Source organism: Oryctolagus cuniculus, chromosome 12 (genome assembly GCF_051225735.1).
Source record: "Oryctolagus cuniculus isolate XC-2025 breed Fujian yellow rabbit chromosome 12, ASM5122573v1, whole genome shotgun sequence".
NCBI classification, from domain to species: domain Eukaryota; kingdom Metazoa; phylum Chordata; class Mammalia; order Lagomorpha; family Leporidae; genus Oryctolagus; species Oryctolagus cuniculus.
This window is the reverse complement of record NC_142878.1, coordinates 34,874,733-34,892,455: the sequence shown is the minus strand read 5'-3', so window position 1 is coordinate 34,892,455 and position 17,723 is coordinate 34,874,733. Positions and strand designations below refer to the sequence as shown.

The window sequence follows — 17,723 nt, the reverse complement described above, 5'->3', positions numbered from 1 at the left end:
CTGTTCCAGCCACAGCTCTCGGAGCTGCACCTGTTCCTGGGCAGCCTTAACCACTGTTCCTGAGTGGCTTTAGTCTCATGAGCTGTCCCGTTACGGTCTTGTTCATGTCTAATAAAAGTTGCTGTAACACTTTCGGCCTTGCAGCCAAGTAAAGGGCCCAGTGTGTGTGAACCTCTGGATCTCCACACATCTGGAGCTGAAGAGGCAGACTGCTACTCTGCACGGAGCAGGTAGCAGCACAAGCCGACCTGCAGATCTGTCCCTGAGCTGTAATACCCCACTGTCTGTGTGAGTGTGTGTGTGTGTGTGTGTGTGGCCCAGTGCAAGCGAACATCTGGATTTCCTCGCATCTGGAGTTGAAGAGCCAGCCCACTAGTTTTTGCTATGTGGCACAAGGCGAAAGACGGGATCAAGAGGCCATCTGGAGCTGCTGCATTGCTGCCCGGCCGCTGTCTGATCGGTAGAGCTGCTGCCTCACTGTCTTACCTGGTCCTTATCAGCCTGCTGCCACAGTCGACCCCAGAGCCAGACCAGGCCTCTCGGCAGGGGACCTCTCCAATTTCTTGCCTTGCTGCCTGCCGGGAACCTTGAGCCTACTGCCCAGAGTGATAACCTTCCCATGACTTCTTGCCTGTAAGTGACTGATCCGAGTTCCGTCCCTGCTGGGACACTGAACTCTGGGCACTGGACACTCCCCGCAGGAGAAACACATACGTGACAGTGATGTGAGCCTAGATACGTAGCAAACCAATGTTATGTATTAAATCTTTTGCCGTGCATGTATTGTTCATTGTAATAGTACTTAAGATTATTTTAATAGTGTTTGTTGTGACTTGTGGTATAATAATATTGATTGCCTGGCAGATAAGTGATATTGTTAAGATTGGGTAGATGTATTAAGTTAAGTAGTTAAGTAGTTAAGTGGTTAAGTTAAGTAGGTAAGTAGTTAAGTTATGTAGTTAAGTCACATTAAATAGTAGTGTTTAGTGATAAGTGTATTAAATAGTATAGATTGATAAGTATATTGATACTGATAAGTGTATTGACCCCAATGAGCATGCTGTTGAGTAGTGTGATATAAAACCCCTGGTGTGTCCCCTGTGTGTGAACAATAAAATTGGAAAAGACAGTCTTGTGTCCGTTTGTTCCTTTCTTCCCCGTGACTGACAAGTCGTACGTCACACTTGCTACTGTTGAGCTACATGATACCTTACAAGACAATGACAAGACACCTTACAGTTTGAGGAAGAAATTGAAGAGTTATAATGAAAATATTTCTCACTAACAACAGTAATCAAATGGTCATGTTTTTCAGGCAATAAAGAGAAAGTTAAATGAATTGGCTGATATAGTAACACTGAGATTGTATAATCACATTTATTTGCTGTCTAGAACCAACAAAAACCCTAAAACTATTCTCTATATACCTGGTCAAGGAAATAGACGTACAAAACCTGAAACCACTTTTTCATTTGAGCACATGATTTTCTCCTTAAAGCTTTAAAAGTAAGCTGTGGAATTAAGTCTTGTTGAGAGAGTTTTTCTTTCCCCTTGTGCATAAAATGATTTTCCATACAAAAGTTACTGATTTTGTGGTGCTACAAGATCATGAAAGTGTCCGCTACCAACTCAGAGTTTTCTAATTTTTGTCTTTATAAAAGAAAGGAGCTATTAAGTGCTGCTTCTGCTTTATGTATAGCTTTGTAAGATTTTAGCATAAAAGCCCTCACATACAATGAATACAAACCAAGATGCAAGTGAGCAAATGCTATAGGAATCAGCTGGGGAACAGAGTCAAGTGGGCAGCTTTTGGAGAACAATTGAATTTTTGAAGCAGAGGTTAGCAGGAGAGGAGCTTATGTTGTAAATTGAGTCTCAGGAGGGCTGCAGGTGTGCCACATGGTGGCTGAAACTCCTAGAGAGAAAGGTGAACATCTTCTGGGCTGAGCAAGTGGGATCACAGTTTGGGATAACTGTGGCCCAGGAAGTATAAGAAGGGTTACTGAGGGAAAAAAAACCCACAAATACAGTTCCAAATTCAGTATGCCAACTGTCTCCATGCCTCTGGATGGCACTGCTCAAAGCAGGTTGATGTAAAGGATAAATGAGTCCCATGTGCAGTACCACCAGCATATTGAAGCAGATTTTGCAGCTTGATATAGCCAGTTATGTGTAATAAAAAACAAAAACTTTTCACAGGTGTATATTAAAATGTAGTATCTCCATGATGTAACCTTTTCAATCCAAATCAATTGGCATTCAAAGAAACTGAAAAACAATTATGACCTATTCTGAAGGGAAAATAATACGTAAAAGGTTTACTCCAAGATGACCCAACATTGAAATTATCAAAACAAGAAAGCAACCGCTATAACTATGTTCAGTGAGATAAAGGGGAAAAATACACAGATAAAAAAAAAGATAATGAGTTTTATTTGAGAAATGCAAAATATTAAGTGAAAAAAATACAAATGTAGAGCTGATCATTATGATATTAACATATAAAACTAACTGGCAAAGAGAAATGAAGATAAAGCCTGTTAACTTTAAAGCAAGTCTGGAGCCAGAGCCACGGTGGTAAGATGACAAGTAAGAAGCTCCAGTGACTGCATATCCACAGACACCAGTGTGAAAGGCTCTGAGCGTTCTGGGTCACTTTCACAAGACACCCAGGGGAGAAACCACAGTACCTCGTCTTAATATAATCAGGAGAAATTCCCATTGAAGAAAGCAAGAATTAAAGAGTTACCCCTGTCAAACTCTCCTCAAGCTCCAAGGACATCTCCTACTAGGTAGAAGGAAAGCTGCCTGAATCCTAGTGCCAGGCCCACTGCAACGAAGCTCACACAGGCTGAGCCCACCGGTTCCTGTCCCTACACCCTTACTCACGGAGTGAATATATGAAGCATCCGCATCAAGGTGCCATCCAACACCCTTCCTTCAACAGCAGGCAGCAGGCCAAACTTCAGCAAATGAAGACGTTCCTAGAAGGATGCTAAGACTATACCTTGGTGCCAGTCCCAACTGCCAAGATGCAGAACTGTAAAAGCCTCAAAGCTTCTAGCCCCAGGCCAGAGCTCACAGACAGAACCTTTAGACTTGCATGACATGAGGTTGAGACCTCTACTCTACAGAGGTCAGATTCATATTGGGTTGTGTCATTGCTGGACTAGATATGGCTTAGAACCTCCCTCCCCCCATTACTGGAACTTGTTGGAGTCCTGGGACTGTGGGACCCAGATATGACCAGCATGGGGCCAATCCGAGCCACCAAGGGCGAACTTAATCACTCTCCTCCAAATTTGAGTAGGCAGAAAGGGACCAAGGGATTATGCCTTGGAAATCTGTGCTGGACTAGGAAAGCCCAGTCTGGGCATATCTAAATGGTTTGTATCCAGTGCCTGTGGAAGCAATCTCTGGGCTTGCCTCAATAGCTGGTGGAAATCTATACTCTTGTGAGTCAGACTTGCTTTGGCATGTAGCACCACCAGCATCTTGCAGGCCTTGTATGCACCCCCAAAATGTGCAGAGGATCTATTGACTGTGAGACCTAAGTGTGACCCTCATAAGTCCTGCCTGGGTAGCTGAGGAGCTGCTTCTTTGACCCTGCTTCAGGCTTCAGCAGACAGGAGTGTGTCACAGGACTGTTTTAGAATCATTATCAGGCCCATCAAATTCAGAATAGAGAAGACTCTAGCAGTCCCTGTCCGCAGGCTAGTGCCTGCACACAGAGCCTGTAGACCTGCTTCAGAGTAAAGTGGAATCCCATGATGCTAGCTGAAGAGTCTTACACCTCAGCCAAAATTTGTAGAAGGGAAGAAACAATGAAACTCAGAGCACAAGTGTCTGACCTAGAGATTAAAATGTGAATACGATTAATCAATGAAATGAATAGCTCATTATCTTAAAATAAATAAAATTGATTAACTCTTAGACTAACCAAGAAAAAAAAAGGTAGAAATTCAAACACACAAAATTAATGATGAAAATGGAGGCATTAGCACTGAGACTACCGAAGGACAAAGAGTTGCTGAAGATTACTGTGAACAATAATATATCAACAAATTCAATAATTTAGAATACATGTATAAATTCTTGGACTCATAGACCTTGCCCACATGTAATCATGAAGAAATCAAATGCCCAAACAGACCAATTATGAATAGCACAATTGAATCTGTAGAAGAAAAAAAAGCTTTCATCAAATAAAATCCAGGGCCAGATGGCTTCACTGCTGAATTTTATCAAGAATTTCAAGAATAATTTATGCTAATTGTTTTTAAATTATTTTAAAAATACAATAGGAGAGAATTCTTTCTAATTGAATCTGTGAGGTCAGCATTACCTTTTTTTTTAAATCAAAATCAAACAAAAGCACAGATGTGAAAGCCTTCAGCAAAATACTAGCAAATTGAATCAAACCTAAGATTACCAAGAACATTCACCATGGTCAATTGGGATTCATCCCAGGGATACAGAAGTGGTTCAGCATACACAAATCATTCAGTATGATATACCACATCAACAGAGTGAAGGAAAAATCATAACTATATCAATAAATGCAACAGGTGGCATTTGGTAAAATCAACATCCTATAATGATACAAACTATGACCTAATTGGGAATAGAAGGAACATACATCAGCATGATTAAGGCCACATATAACAAGCCAATAGCTGACATCTTATTGAGTAGGGGAAGTGCTTACAGCTTTCTCTCTACAGCCTGGGAAAAAGACAAGGATTCTTTGTTCGCTTATTCAATATACTACTGGAGATTCTACTTAGAGCAATTAGGAAAAGAGAAAGAAATAAAGGGCAAATAAATTGGAAAGTAGGAAGAAAAGCTCCTACTCTTTGTAGATAACCTGATCTTATATATAGAAAACTGAACCACCGAAAACATGTTATAATTAATAAACCAATTCATCAAAGCTGTAGGATACAAAATCAATGCACAAAAATCAGCAGAATTGTTATACACCAATAGTGAATCATCTGAAAAAGACACAAGGAAAGCAGTCTAATTCCCAACAGCTACAAGTAATACCTGGGAATAAATTTAGCCAAAGAGGTGCAGCAACACTGTAATGAAAACTATATATCATTGATGAAAGAAATTGAAGATAATACAAAAACTGAAAAGACATCCTATGTTCGTAGATCAGAAGACTTAACATCATTAAAATGTTCACACTACCCAAAGTGATTTAAGATTTAGCACAATCCCTATCAAAATCCCAATGACGTTTTTCACAAAGCTAGAAAATAATCTAAAATTTTTATGAAGCCACAAAAGACATCAAATAGTCAAAGTGATCCTGAGCAAACAGAACAAGAAAGGAGGCAGTACACTACAATTTAAAGTACATTTCTTATCCACAGAAACTAAAATATCATGATATCAGCTTAAAAACAGATCCACAGATCAATGCAACAGAATAGAGATTGTAGAATTCGATCCATCCTGTGTAGCCAACCTTTATTTGATAAACATTCTAAAATCATGCACTTGAAAAAGGATAATCTTTTTACTAAATAGTGCTGAGAAAATCTGGTAGACGAATCTAGACCTCTCTCTCTCACTTTTTACAAAAATCAGCTAGAAATGGGTTCAAGACCCAAATGTTTTGACCTGAAACTTTGAGATTGTTAGAAAAAAGTCTGAAAAATGCCAAGTTTTTGGAGCCAATGTTGTGCTGTAGTGGGTTAAACTGCCACCTGAGATGCCAGCATCCCATAAGGATGCTGGTTCATGTCCTGGCTACACCACTTCGAAAACAACTCTCAACTAATGGTCAGGGAAAAGCAAAAGATGATTGTCCAAATGCTTGAGCCCCTGCCATCCTAGAGGAAGGCCTGGGCAAAGCTCCTGGCTCCTGGCTTTGGCCTGGCCCAGCCCTGGTCGTTGTGGCTATTTGGGGAGTAAATCAGTAGATGCAAGACCTCACTTTCTGTCTCTCTCTCTCTGTAACTCTGACTTTAAAATCTTTTAAAAAAAGTAATAATAATTTCTTAAGGAAAAGTGGAATTAGGGAAAGTAGACTCTTAAGGGTTGAAGAGAAATTTTAGAAAAGTTAATTATGAAATAGTTTTGTTTAATTATTCACAATAATATGATTATCAAAGCAAACTTTAATATTGTCTTACAGGATTCATAAAGTATCTATATAGCATCATGTGATTATTGAGGGGAAAAGGTGAAAGTAGGATAAAGGAGATAAACTCTGTTGCAAACTATGTACCTGTCACATATGGGATCGGTGCTGAGCAGTCTCTGGAGTGAGTTTATTCAAATGTGTCTGGAGTCACAAAAATGATACAAGAGAACTTCTATATTCAAAAAACAATAAAAATAGAATCAAACAGAAAAAAATACAGAATATGGAACAACAAACCAAAAATTGATTTTAATCACCAATCAACACACTCCACAGTTTTTACTTACATTATATTTTATCAACATTTTCATCCTTTACTGGCATGTAAACTACTTGAAAACAACAAAAAAAACTATTTATTTATGTATTATAAAATCAATTTCGAATATAGACACCCAGGGTACTTGACACATATTCGATGTTTAAACACTATTAGTTGGATTTATAAACTCTAGATTTATATCTATTTTTATTAATGTAGAACTAATGACCCAACTGAGCCAAATGCGTCCAGTTGAGAGAGTGAGTAAAATTAATTTATGTTCTTCATCTGAGTGCCAAGTTCAATTCCATATTTTCTAAAGCATCTATTGCTATAATCACATATTCTTAGTTTTTGAATTACAGTGTAATTTTTGGTTGGTTGGCAACTCAAGTTACCATTTAAAATCTTATCAAGAAAAGCATGTGTAGAGATGAGCGATCCTCAGTGGAGTCTTATTGGACTCAGATCAGCAGGAGTACCAGATGCTTTCTGCTGATTCAAATGCTATATGAATTTCCTAAGCTTTTTCAATTGAGCTATACAGCTTTTTCAGGGGCCCATGATACAACATTTTGATATCCTAACATCTGATCTCAGAAGGAAGCACTCAATGCCGGTAGTGTCTTGGGAAACTGGGAGTAAGGGTTATTTGAATTTAATGATGTTGTATATATTCATATTTGTTGGTACTGTTATTCTGAAATTTCATAATAACGCACATTGCTTACATTAAATGCCCCCACTTCATAGGTCACTTTTTAAAGCATCTGTCACAATTTATCTTTAAGATGTTAGTTAATAGATAGGATTTCATTGTGTGGAGAAAATCATCTTTCTCAAACTAGTTATGCCTATGTATCTGGAAATATCCTTTAGCTTTGGGTTTGCTAAGCATCTTCACTTAAGAAACAGAGACAGAGAGAGAGAGAAAATTTGAATAAAATTAATTTGTAGTATTTGTTTTTACTATTCAAAGTCCAAATAGTGCAATGCAAAAAACATATGACTAAATTCTCAAGAAATTATAGCTCTTTTGTATCTAGAAGTTAGAATAGATAAAGAATAAGAATGAGAATGACTCATGAGAAATGGATCATTTCTACAAGCAATTACATACTAAGCTCTTTCATAGAGTTAGTGTCTGTATATATTAAACTCCTTCATAAAATTAGTGTCCACCTTTACATAAGGTACATATTCTCAAGTTTTTAATTTATTTTTATTCACTCAGGGGAGAGAGCGAGCGAGCGAGCGAACTTTCATCTGCTGCCTTACACCCTAAATTTCTGTAAGAACCTGGACTGAGCCAAGATGAAGTCAAGAACTTGGAACTCATTTTGGATTGTCGACCTGGATGACAGGGATTCAAGTACTTGAGCCATCATCTGCTTTCTCGCAGGTGCAGGATGTGCATTAGAAAGAAGCTGCATTGGAAGTGTAGCTGGGACCCAAGACATTCCAATATGGAATGCAGGTGTCTTAACCATTGTGCCCAAAACAGGCCCCATGTATAAGAAAAATTTTAATAAGTGAAGAAATAGAAGAATCATCGATTCTTCTTAAACCTTCCTATTGGATTTTACCGTATCCTGATTGTGGGAAGAAGAGATTCATTACAAGTCTATCACATATAAGGCCAGAGTGCTGTTAGGACATCTGCCATTCTATGGGTCTGTTGTGTATTTCACTTCCCATGTTGGATCATTCTCTCCCTTTTTGATTCTATCAGCTAGTATTTGCAGACACTATTCTTGTTTATGTGATCCCTTTGGTTCTTAGTCCTATCATTACGATCAATTGTGAACAGAAATTGATCACTGGGACTAGTGAGATGGCATTGGTACATGCCACCTTGATGGGATTGAATTGGAATCCCCTGGTATGTTTCTAACTCCACCGTTTGAGGCAAGTCAGCTTGAGCATATCCCGAATTGCACATCTCTTCCCTCTCTTATTCCCACTCTTATATTTAACAGCAATCACTTTTCAGTTAAGTTTCAGCACTTAAGAAGAATTGTGTATTGATTATAGTATTCAACCAAAAGTATTAAGTAGAACAAACAAAAAAAATACTAAGAGGGATAACATATTAAGCTGCTCATCAACAGTCAGGGTGAGGGCTGATCAAGTCACCGTTTCTCATAGTGTTCATTTCACTTCAACAGGTTTCCTTTTTGGTGCTCAGTTAGTTGTCACCTATCAAGGAGAACAAGTGGTATTTGTCCCTTTGGGATTGGCTTATTTCACTCAACATGATGTTTTCCAAATTCCTAACAGGGATCACTTTTCAGTTAAAATTTAAACAACTAAGAATAATTGTGTGTTAATTACAGAGTTTAACCAATGGTACTAGAACAAAAAAAAAATACTAAAATGGATAAAGAATGGTCCAACATGGGAGGTGAGATACACAGCAGACCCATAGAATGGTAAATGTCCTAACAGCACTCTGGCCTCAAAATCAGTCCTTAAGGCATGTGGATCCGGCTGAAATGCCCATGAGAGTATTTCAGGCATGGAAAGCCAAGACACTCTGGGGGGAAAAAAAAAAACCTAAATGAAAGATCTCCTTGGGTGAGATTCTAGTGGAAAGAACAGGTCATCAATGAAGGAGGTACCTTTCTCTGAAGGGAGGAGAGAACTTCCACTTTGACCATGGCCTTGTCTAAATATGATCAGTCAGTGAACTCAGGGGGCTTCCATAGCCTTGGCAGCTCATGACAAGAGCCTAGGGTGATTACTGAGGCCATAAACAAGAGTGTCAATTTGTTAAGTCAACAACAGGAGTCACTGTACACTTACTCCTCATGTAGGATCTTTGTCCTCAGTGTGCTGTACATTGAGATTTAATGCTATAACTAGTACTCAAACAGTATTTTTCCCTTTATGTTTCTGTGTGGGAGCAAACTGTTGAAATCTTTACTTAATGTATGCTAAACTGATCTTCTGTATATAAAGAGAATTGAAAATGAATCTTGATGTGAATGGAAGGGGAGAGGGAGTGGATAAGGGGAGGGTTGCGGGTTGGAGGGATGTTATGGGGGGGAAGCCATTGTAATCCATATTCTGTACTTTGGAAATTTATATTCATTAAATAAAAGTTAAAAAAAAGAAATAAAATAAAAAAAGACATCAAGAAATTAGAGTATCTTGAAAATGATCTGCCATTGTCCTGACTGTTGATGTACAATGTAATACTTTATCCATTTTAGTATTTTTTTGTTTTGTTTTGTTCTAGTACTATTGGTTGAACTCTGTAATTAACATACAATTATTCTTAGGTGTTTAAATTTTAACTGAAAAGTGATCCCTGTTAAATATAAGATAGGGAGGAGATGTACAACTTGGGACATGCTCAGTCAGACTTGCCCCAAATGGTAGAGATAGAATCATGCCGGGGGATCCCAATACAATCCCATCAAGGTGGCATGTACCAGTGCCATCTCACTAGTCCAAGTGATCAATTTCAGTTCACAATTGATCATACTGATAGGTCTAAGAGTCAAAGGGATCACAAAAACAAGACTAGTATCTGCTAATACTAACTGATAGAATCAAAAAGGGAGAGAATGATCCATCATGGGAAGCAGGATATACAGACTCATAGAATGGAAGATGTCCTAAATAGCACTCTGGCCTCAGAATCAGCCCTTAAGGCATTCGGATTCGGATCTGGCTGAAGAGCCCATGAGAGTATTTTAGGCATGGAAAGCCAAGACATTCTGGCAAAAAAAAAAAAAAAAAAAAAAAAACAACAACAACAACAACAACACCACCACCACCACCAACCAAACCTAAATGAAAGATCTCCATGAGTGAGACCCCAGTGGAAAGAACGGGGCCATCAAAGAAGGAGGTACCTTTCTATGAAGGGAGAAAAGAACTTCCACTTTGACTATGACCCTGTCGGAATAAGATTGAAGTCGGCGAACTCCAAAGGCTTCCACAGCCTTGGCAATTCATGACTAGAGCCTAGGCAGATTACTGACCTCATAAACAAGAGTGTCAAATTGTTAAGTCAACAACAGGAGTCACTGTGTACTTACTTCTCATGTGGGATCTGTCCTTCAAGTGTTGTACAATGTGCAGTAATGCTATAACTAGTACTGAAACAGTATTTTACACTTTGTGTTTCTGTGTGGGTGCAAACTGATGAAATCTTTACTTAATATATACTGAATCAATCTTGTGTATATAAAGATAATTTAAAATGAAAAAAAAAAGAAGTCTATCACGTATAGTATAATTATTAGCAAAACCAAATGGAATATTTTTACATTAAACAATCTGAACACTAATTGATTTAATAAATAAATATTAACTAAGTCACTTTAGAAAGTTTATTAAGCAAGATAGAAATATTCCTCAAAAATAAAGTGACCATTTGATATGTTATTTCTTCAAAATTTCATCAAGTTAACATGGGCATGGTAGAAACTGCTTTTCTCTTTGTGACATCACCAAGGAGCTAGAGGGTCCACTTGTAAGGTGGGCCATGTCCATGGCTGGTCATATGCTACCTGCCATGATCAGGGTGCTTCCTCGATGATCTTTTTGGTCTCCTTTAGGACCTTTCCATTGTCTGTTGGTGTTTCTGTAGAGTAGGATGGCTTGGTTACAAAAGTGACTAACACAAGAAAGGTCAAGGCTTCTCATTTTGAGACCTTGCTTCAGAAATGACACAATATAATTTCTGTTCTGATCTATTGGCTGAGATAGAAAATACTATCCCGTTCTAAAGAAAAGGAATGTAAGCAACCTTCGTTGAGACAGGAGTGATAAGATTCTAGAAATGTAGTTGTTATATATTAATGTTAGCTGTCGCAAAATACACTGGACACTGGAGTAAGGGAAAGGGTTTATTGGGGAGCACCCTACAAACCAGAGTGAAGGGGCGGTGAAGGAAAAACAGAAGGAGACTATAAGAGAGAGGGACAGAGAGGAGGGAGAAGAGAGATGAGAGGAGGAGAGAAGCCAAGAGAGGCCAAGAGAGCACAGGAGAGAAGGACCCAGAGAGCATGTGTTCAGGAACAGGCCCTTTTAAAACTTTGCCTGAGGGAGGGCAGGGAAGCAGGAGCAGTGAATCCCATTAGGATGGGGGTGGAGCCTGGCTCAGGTAGCTGGGCCATGCAGCCACCTGGCTAAAACTGCACCAGTTTCCTAACAATACTAGTAGCCATCTTTGGAAAATCCAAATTTCCACATTCAGCTTTTCTATGGTCAACATACAATATTTTGGGCAAAATAGACAACGAAAACCATTTTAAAAATCCCTCCCATCTCCACACTTGTACCGTTAGAGCACTTTCAGATTTTAAGTTCAACTTTGAATGGGATAGATTTCAATGTTTCAGTTGTTCAGCTGCTAAATTTTCTTGGAACTATTTCCAATAGTCTGGCTCACTTTTAGCACATTACATAAATCTGGGACAAGCCTTCATGCAAATATGGTGACATCACAATATGCTGAACAACTAATATACTTTAAATCATTTCTAAATATCTCGTTTTTCAATGGAGAGTCAAAGTATTGACATGAATTCTGTTTTACTTTTCTTCCTCTTGTTGTGTCCAAATTTCCCAATCAATGCACAAGGCACAGAGGCGGATGCAAAATCAGAAGTTTATTTGTTACCACCTGGCTGGGACCCCCTACCCGCACACAGCCCTTTAGCAGTGCACAGGCAAAAGGCCCTCTCGTTTGCGTAAGAGAGGTTTTTATAGCCTCACACTTACAAGGGTGCAGGTCATCTCCTATGTAGGTTACCTTCTCACTCCCTATGTGGCAAGGTATTGGGACCTAACATGTTTATTGGTTCATTTAAACATATAGGCTATATACGTTATGTGGCGGGAAGGCCACACAAAGGAGATGGCAGGAGGAGTCACTGGCGGGAAGCATTGGGCCATAAATTCCAGGGGAGCTGGAGGGAAGCAGAAGGTCATAAATTCCAGGAGAGCTTACTTTCTTTGTTCTCAAGGACCTGGCCTGCCTCCTTCCCAGTCCAGAATGAGGCCTGTCATGGCCTTAGGGCTTGCAAGTGAGCAAGCCAGAGTGAGAAACCCATATTTAGCAAGCTAGAGACTCCAATCCCTACACTCTGACTTAATGTTTTACTTTTTTTCCTTTAGATTTCAAATTGTGCTAATCTACTCCACATTAGAATTAGAATGTTTCTATATGTTTAATTTTTGGCTTTTTCTTTTAAAGATAGGAAAAAACTTCTGAGTAAAACATAATATTTATTTCCTCCTAAGAATGTCTTATTCTTTGCTTTAATACAAATGAAAACATAGAATTACATATACTAGCATTTCACTTTATTATATTAAATCAATGGCAGTTTCTGAGCATTTTCCAGATAATTCCAGTGAATATTGTGAATGTTATAAAATATGAATTTATGAAAATCTTCTGACAAACATTAGAAAATCAATCTCAGTACTCAAAGTAACTATAACTATGATTTGAGAGATGAATTGTTGGTTTAAGGTTACATTTTGACAGAACCAACTGAAGGAGTCACCTGAATTCTAGCTCCATATGAAATATGCTTGCTACTCAAAGGAAATGTCATATGACAACAACAAAATTATTTTTTAAAGATTTATTTATTTATTTGAAATTCAGAGTCACACAGAGAGAGAAGGAGAGGAAGAGAGAAAGAGAAAGATCTTCCATTTGCTGGTTCACTCCCCAAATGGCCCCAATGGCCAGAGCTGCTCCAATCCAAAGCCAGGAGCGAGAAACTTTTTCTGGGTCTCCCACATGGTTGCAGGAGCCCAAGGACTTGGGCCATCTTCTACTGCTTTCCCAGGCCATAGCAGAGAGCTGGATCGGAAGTGGAGCAGCTGGGACTAGAACTGGTGCCAATATAGGATGCAGGCACTGCAGGCAGCAGCTTTACATACTATACCACAACAATGGCCCCACAACAAAATTATTTAAAATTTACAGTGATGACAAAAGCACTCTCTCCAGTGTATAAACTCTACTTTTCTGTTATAATCACCACTTTTTCTGAGTGTGACTTTTCTTCTTATGTTTACCTCAAGATTTGAAACATTAAATTGTGAGCATAAGCAGTGATTCGAAACACAGGCTAAAATAATAGTACTCAACATGCCTGATCTTCTAATAGAAAGCAATAGGATAATTTTGGTAACATTAAAATCAGTTGATAAGATGCAATCTTTTCATTTTTTCAATATTATTATTGTCGAATTGTCACAGTGACCTATCCTGAGGTACTTTGATAGCTCATTCTGCACTTGGGGCATCCTCCACCTCCTTCCCGGGCCACAGCAGAGAGCTGGACTGGAAGAGGAGCAACCAGGACTAGTACCTGGCGCCCCAACAGGGACTAGAACCCGGGGTGCTGGAGCCACAGGCGGAGGATTAGCCAAGTGAGCCAAGGCACCAGCGCTTATTCTTTTTCTAATTCATTCCTTATTTATTTAAAAGGCTGGGGGGGGGCGGTACAGAAAGACATTCACTGATTCATTCCTCAAATGTCTGCAATGGCTGTGGCTCCACTAGGTTGAAGCTGAGAGCTGGAACATAATCCAAGTGTACCATAAGGATGGCAGGAAACAATTTCTGCCCTCTGTGAGGGCCCATGTTAGCAGGAATGATGGAATCAGGAATCAGAGTAGAATATCGTATAGTTCATTTCCATTGAACTCTGGTAATCTGATACAGGAATGGATTCTTTACTGCTGGGCTAAACACATACTCAATTATTGAAATGGGTGAGGTAAAACTTGTTACTAGGTGAAACTTTTTTATGTGCTTTTCTTTAGTTCAGTCAGTTACTGCTTTCATTTCAGGAAATAAACATTTGTTTATGGTAGCCAAAGCAAATTTATCATCTGTTGAATTTCTTTTTATGGGATTTCTAGGTTTTGAATGACTTCCCATGTGCAGAGAAATTATAATAAAACACTGGAAATGTTTTGCCCTTTCGTGTAAGTACATGCTTATTTTTGAAATTGCCAGTTATATGAAACTAATGCACTGACCACCATATACGAAGTGGTTTATTCTCTACATTTTTCACACATGATACATCCTTATTTAAAAGATCTTCAATTAATTAGAATGTTTTTGGAAATCTCTCTTCTCAAACATATAGTGATATCAGAAAAATTTACTGTATTTACCGTATTTTCACACAATTAGGTGCAAAAGTATTATTCCTTTTTGTTAGTTTCATAGCTTCTAAAATTGAATATTTTACAGTGATGACAACTCTTTCCCTCAAGATAACTGGGGCTGGAGATATTAAAATCAAAATATGGGGACCAGGGCTATGGCACACCAGGTTAAGCTGCTGTCTGCACCACTGGCATCCCTTATGGCCACCAGTTTGAGTCTTGGCTGCTCCACTTCAAATCCAGCTCCCTGCTAATGCACCTACGAAAGCAGCAGAAGACAGTCTGAGTGCTTGGGCCCCTGGCACCCGTGTGAGAGATCTGAATGCCCTGACCATTTCAGCCATCGAGATAGTGAACCAGATGATGGAAGATTCTGTCTTTTCCTCTCTGTAACTCAAATAAATAAATAAATATTTTAAAAATAAATAAAAGTGAAGGCAGTGGAAGATGGCCCAAGTGTTTGGGCTCCTGCACCCACATGGGAGACCCAGAAGAACCTTCTGGTTCCTGGCTTCAGATCAGCTCAGCTCCGGCCGTTGCAGCCATTTGGGGAGTGAACCAGCAGATGGAAGACATCTCTCTCTGCCTCTGCCTCTCTGTAACTCTGCCTTTCAAATAAATAAATAGATCTCTTTAAAAAAAAAATAGAAACTAGTTTTCTACAACAAAATCAATGTTCCCCAAAGCTAAGCAAAATGACATTTGGATTTTCTTTTTCTCAATGTTTGTTTGATAGTTTTCTTGTTTCAGTTTGAAAGATGAAAAGCATCACACTTTATTTCATTGTCTCTGTCTCACAAACACTGATTTTCAAAATATGAAAAAAATAATTTGGAACTGATAACATATTTTCTGGTAAATTCTTTTCCTGATGCAGCATGCGTATTTGATAATAAACTGATATTTATTCCCTGTTTGCAAATTTTACTGTGTAATTCTGCAAATAGCATACTTCAGACATCTCAACATTGTGAACGGCTTTTAAGCAAGTACACTGAAGCGTGTTTGACTCTTTTCCCTTATTTTCATTCATGTACTTAACCACTAGAGAAAAATAAAGCATGTCCTCTTTGTCCACAGTGAATGTCAATGATTGGGTTACCAGACCTTAGCAATGCTGTGACTTTCACTTGTTTTCCAGTACTAATGTTTTTCTCTCAGACTCAAATTAGGCGAGATACAGTATTCTTTCAATTACATTGTTTTCACTATGCTGATAACCTTTGATCTCAGCTAGGTTGTTGGGAGTTCCAACAACAAAAGAGAAACCCAGGACATAAATTCACTTTAGAAATATTGCTATGGGCAAATAAGAAAGGCATTTGAGATAATTTACCTTCAAACAATCTCAAATATTTTAGATTAAAATAGTTTTATGTCTACAAATTTACATGAAATAACCTATAACAGTAAGATAAAAATAATAAGTTTCAAGGTATTTTGTTAATTTAATCCACAAATGTTGATTATTATGTTACTATGCTAGCTAAATGCCATAAAACTGATATTTAATAATAACATTTAAAAATGCTAGCATTTTTATATTAGTAAAGAGCCAAATTATTAATAAATTTTTCTGTTACATTAAAAGTAAAGATTGAAAGGGTGTTAGTTGATCCAGTGGATTTCAGATAAGTTAGTCCTTAAGACATTTCTGTCTATTTTCTCATTAAAATAATATTGCAACATTTTATTATATTGGAAATAATTGACTTTTTTCAGCTTTGAATGTGTAAACATACAGTAGGAAAAAATTAAGCAAATGAAAATGTTTGGTAAATAAATAAACCAAATTGGAATATATTTTGTAACATTTCTTTTCCCTTATGTTTATTATTGAAAATATCACTTTTCTTACTTGCAAACTTGAAGTACACCAGTCTGCTAAGACTAATTACAATTTTCAGTTTGCCTAATAAATCTGCATGAGCTTAGTTTAGAGATGTATACATTCAGTGTATTGCCTGCTTATCTACTTAACCAGCCCATTCAATATAGCTAAAAATAAATAAATAAATAAATAAATTAAGTAAGTACCTAAAGTGCTTTGTCATTTGTTTTTAGAGATTTATGTTGTTGTTAATTCTGTGTTACAAATGATGTATTTTAACTTCAAATTCTAGCAATATATCATATTGTGCGTGTATCTTAAAACTGTTAGTACAGAGTTACTTTTGTTCATATTGCAATTATTATCCAGCAAAATTATTGTTTCTATAGTCAATGGTGTAACAAATTTATTTCCAAAAATATTCCACTAATAACTGAGTCTCTAGGACTTACTACATAACCATTTTCTCTGATACTTTTTAAGTACTTTAATTTTAATTGTGTCATATTTCAAACATAAAGAGGGAAGCAGAAAATGACATGCATATTCCAATTGGTTAATTATATAATTGGATATGTATTATATTTGGATGATTTATTTAGAAATAAAGCTAGCAAACAGAAGTACAAGTCCATGTCCTGTTCATGCCCTTTTTTCATCCCCCAGTACCAATTCAGAAACTGATGAATCTCATTTCCTTATTTCTTACTAATGATCATTGTATCTATTTTAATATATAAGCACTTATCTTGAACTTAAAAATTAAAAAGTATCAGTGGCGTTCCATGAGAAATCTTTTATTCTCTATCTAGGGAATGTAATAGAGAGCTCCTAATAGAGAGGGAATATTTTTCTTTTCTTTCTTCTTTTCTTGTCCTCATTATTTTTGCTCCAGTTTTTAAGTGATTCCATGGTGCTAATGCTAGCTGGCAGCAATTCGGGCCTGCAGGAGCCAAAATTCAAAAGAAAGAGAGCTTTTCTCTTCCTTCAAAAGAATGTGTTTCTAGAAAAACGGGCAAATTTTCATTACTTGATATTTCAGTGTCCTCCAATTTCTTGATTCTGAATGGGGGAGCAGTTGTGGGAATACACTGCAAGGTAGCACATACAAAAGTCCATATTTCTGTTTGAGGGTGCAACAGATGAACCCAAAGATATCAAAAAGAGATTGTTGAAAGGAAGATGCAGAGGGAGAAAATACATGCTGTTTATGAATTTCTTAGCTCTCTGCAAACTCCACAAGTGTGCTGATTCCATTCTACATATTAATAGAAAGAAGCTTTGAAAATTGAACAGCTATTTCCATGGCT

At 37.7% G+C, this 17,723-nt stretch overlaps 1 pseudogene; it reads right to left on the bottom strand.

Moving 5' to 3' along the window:
- LOC127483855 (importin subunit alpha-6 pseudogene) overlaps window positions 1-621 on the bottom strand; it is a 30,918-nt pseudogene extending 30,297 nt beyond the window's left edge.
- Window positions 622-17,723: the final 17,102 nt, after the last annotated feature.